Below are 4,303 nucleotides of genomic sequence, written 5' to 3'. Positions count from 1 at the left end.
TGCTCCCAATACATTTAGACCAAAAAGTAAAACGAGATATAAGTCCAGAGGGAACTGGACTGAAGTCGAACAACAAGTTCCTCAAGGCTCTCCATCTGTAAATTCTAAAACTGTTTTTTCTATCTAATTAGTTATACGAATTTTTCTTCTCTTTCAAATTAGGGTTTTTACCTCTCTTTTTCTTTTGGAAACTGATTGCGATAAATTGATTGTTGGTTTCGCTCGCGCTACTTCTGCTCTTGTTGATTGGTTTCGCTCTTGCTTGAGTGTTATTTTTTCTTTTGGCAAAATGGCTCTTCGTCAAACCAATTTGAATCCTGAAAGGCCTGGTTAGTAAATTTTACTATATTTTAGGGTTTTTTATATGCCCATTTCAGGTTATGGAAGTGGTTAAAATTGTTGGCTTGATTTGTTTATTTTTTAGTGATTTTAGCCTGCGTTGGAAATAAAAATGCTTACAGTTTATCTATAATTCATCCTTAATTCTTATTAAGTTTTGCTATAAATTAGAAATGACTATAGCATATAATATGTTTAGTAGCAAATAGATCAGTACTGAGATAAGCTTTAAGTGGTTTGTAAAATTATCATGTCAGATTCTGCTACAGGATTGGGGTTTTCGTGTTAGAAAGTCGGGTTTTGAAGCTTTGTAGAGAAATTCTTGAAAATGTGAATATGGGTATGTCTAAATCTACCCATCTGGAGACATTGGTCATAGATAAGTGTAAATCGAGATCCTTTGAGCTTGATGAAGCTCTGGGTTTTTTCAATTTCATGATTTTAATGAGAAACTTGCCCTCAATTGTGGCTTTCAACCATCTGCTCGGAGCAGTCTCCAAGATGAAACAATATGATATCGTTATTCTACATTTGCAACTGTTATTCTATGTTTACATAATGAAAGATGGGAAGGTAGTATAGTTGTATCTTTCCATTTGTTATTTTCTCTCATAAAAATCTCTTTTTGGTGCCTCAGCCCTGGAAAACCTTAACAACTCATTAGTAATTTGATGTTACTTTATCTTTCCATGTCTGAAAATCTGTTGGTCACTGGTTTGTGTACTTTCCCATTGGATCAAGCGAAGCATAAATTTAATTTGAGCTTCTCACTGGATTTTCTAATTCCGCTGATTGATTTGTGTCAGGTGTTCCATTTATACTAAAGGCAGGGAAAGCTTTGAATTCAAGAAAGGCGGAGATACACATTCAATTTAAGGAGGTTCTTGGGGATATATTCCAATGTATGACAGTAGATCTATAAGATTATTTGGAACTTCATTTATATGATTGCTTGTTTCAGTAGAGCTGCAACTCTTTTGAAGTATTCTGACATTTTATTTAGGTCAAAAGCAAGGAAGAAATGAGTTTATCATACGCTTGCAACCTTATGAAGCGATGTACATGAAACTAACAGTGAGTTCGCTTAACTCATCGTATCCATCTGAAAACTATTAGAGCTATAATTTCCATGTATGCAGAGTTTCCTGCTTGTAGAGTTTCCTTTATGCATCAAGAGAAATCAATAAGTTCTGCTATTTCTGTCCTAAATTTGAACATAATATATTTCAGAACCAACAATTACCTTTTCACATAATCGTACATCTTCAGTTGTCGATCGTACATATGTTCCGATTCTCCTTGTGGAAACCTTTAGGCACTGTTGAGAACCAATCCTGAATACTTGATGCCCCTTCTTCATTTTATCATATTTTAGAAACATCCATATCGATGTTCTAGATTTTACTGATATTCGAAGTGGTGTTCTATGAAAACTGCTCATGCAGCCAACCATGAGTGTCAGGATCCTGCGTTTTTAGTTTAAGCTAGGAAACCGTTGCTATAATTTATTGCAAGATCTTTATGCATGTATACTGATTTGCATTTTGCTTATGTTGTAGGTGAAGCAGCCTGGTCTAGAGTTCTCAACGGTGCAAAGTGAACTGGATTTTTCATACAGGCAACACTATCAAGGTGTTACGATCTCAGAAGCTTATGAACGTCTTATTCTTGACACGTACGATCCTTTCCTTTCCTGGTCGTCGAAATATTCTTATTCATAATCCTTTAATCTTCCTGCTTGAAACGAAATGCATCATTTTCATCTGAGCTTCAAACAATAGGGTTTAAGGTGCTGAAGTGATGATCGATGGAATCTGTTTATCGTTATGCATGATAAGGGGTGATCATTAGCATTTTGTACGTAGAGACGAGTTAAAGGTAAGAATTTATGATGTGTATGCTTGGGAAGTTTAACCATTTGCGACCATTTTCATACTTGTGTTGGGATGTTGGTTGTATTTGATATGTTTAACCATCAGTTAAAGCTCTCTGTTATATGCATGTGAGCTTATTTGCAACTATTTGGTTTATATCTACCTGTAAATATTTGTTCCCTGTTATTATTGTATTTTACGTTTTCAACTTTTTTTTGACATGGCAACTCTCTTTTCTTGTGTTATAACTTTAATAATTCAATCAATATGTCTTTGACAGATACACCCAGTTATGCTAGATGTTGGTACTAACAATCTAAAGCTAATTGACAACCACTTTGTGAGTAAAAATGTATTAATTACTTTGTTCTTATGTAGTTATTCCCTGCATAGACTGGAACATATGAAATGCTTTCTGTTACTTTTTTTAACAGATTGTTAAGATTTCTTTTGACTTTTTTTTTGGGTTTGTATAGATTTAGGACTAAGACAACCTAGGTTAGAAGGGGAAAAGTTTCTATCAATTATTGATGAGTTCATTGAAGCAGTTTTAACACGTTGGCCTAAGGCTATTATACAGGTTTCTTTCTTTCAGAAGTGAGGTTTTTATTTTATGCTTGTAGCATGATGTTTATTTAATGGCTTCCCCATTCAGGATTCCACATCATAATCACTATTTTAATCTAGGAAAACTTAGTTTAGATTTCTGGAACGATTTAATTGCTTAGGTATCCTATCCTTTGGCCTGCTCTGAATAGTACTCACATTTTTGCATCAAAAATTGTGGGTTGATATCGAAAGTTATGGCGTTTAATTTGTATTTTCTCAAAACTTGTTCTTTTACCTTACAGTGTTAAATTTTGTTCACAGACACCATATTTGCTTATGGCGTGACAAGCAGTGGGAAGACTCATACGATGCATGCAAGAAACAATTTGCTACTTCGTTATCTGTTTCAAGTGAAGCATTGAAGCGCGCAAGGAGTCTTCTTGGTGAACTGGAGCTAGGGGATTTATTTGGTGAATTTCTAGTGAATAATATTTTTTTAATTGAAAGTGAAAGTAGCTAGACTAAATTCTAAAGAACAATATCAAACTACATTACTTTTAATTTTAATGTTTATAAATTTTAATTTATTTTGTTTAAATTTATGGTTGATGTCAATTAGATAAAGCTACATGATAATAAATTTAGGTGATGTAGAGAAGAAATGAAATATGCAAAACATAAATTAATCTTAGAACAAGAACGATAATTAGCGGCGTTTGCATCCAAAAACGCCGCTATAGATCTGAAATTTTACGGCGTTTATTCCAAAAACGTCGCTATATATCTTGACCTTCTGCAGCGTTTGTTCCAAAAACGCCGCTATAGATCTAACCTTTTGCAGTGTTTTCTCCCAAAACGCCGCTATAGATCCGACATTTTGTGGCGTTTTCTATAAAAAAAAAGCCGCTATAGATCTCGACCTATTGCGGCGTGTGTTCCAAAAACGCCGCTATAGATCTGACCTTTTGTGGCGTTTTCGGAAACGCCGCTATAGAGCTCGACTTATTGCGGCATTTGTTCCGAAAAACGCCGCTATAAATCCGACCTGTTGCGGCGTTTTCTAAAAAAACGCCGCTATAGATTTAGACCTATTGCAGCATTTTTTTTCCACAAACGCCGCTAACTTTAGCGAAGTTAGTATTGCCGGCGCTTCTTGCGGCGTTTTTGCTATCGCCGCGTGTGCTTTTAGCGACGCTTAAAAACGCCGCTATAATACTTAAAAAACGCCGCTAAAGAACATTTTTGTTGTAGTGACACCATCCGACCCTCCAAACCGATTAGGATCCGAACCAATTTTTTTAAAATTCGATTTTTTGACTAGGTGAAAAAACCGGATTAATTTATATCCGATCCAAATCGATTTTTTATCCGACTTTGTACATGTCTACCCATGACCCATGATGGACAATAAATATGTCGTATCATCAACATCATTCACAGGGCTTGGCTCCTCCTAATTTGTACATTGGAAAGGAAAATGATAGAGGGATTCATTTCTTTATTTTTTTTTAAAGATAAGATATTCAAGATTAAAAAAATAG

General features: G+C 34.9%; 1 pseudogene; it reads left to right on the top strand.

The window, feature by feature from the left end:
• The first annotated feature begins 289 nt into the window (after nt 1-289).
• On the top strand, nt 290-2,814 carry LOC120186392 (annotated as a pseudogene).
• The last annotated feature ends 1,489 nt before the right edge of the window (nt 2,815-4,303 follow it).

Source organism: Hibiscus syriacus, unplaced genomic scaffold (genome assembly GCF_006381635.1).
Source record: "Hibiscus syriacus cultivar Baekdansim isolate YM2019G1 unplaced genomic scaffold, ASM638163v2 tig00004013_pilon, whole genome shotgun sequence".
Lineage (NCBI taxonomy): Eukaryota > Viridiplantae > Streptophyta > Magnoliopsida > Malvales > Malvaceae > Hibiscus > Hibiscus syriacus.
The sequence above is the reverse complement of the archived record's forward strand: the minus strand, read 5'-3'. Positions and strand labels throughout refer to the sequence as shown.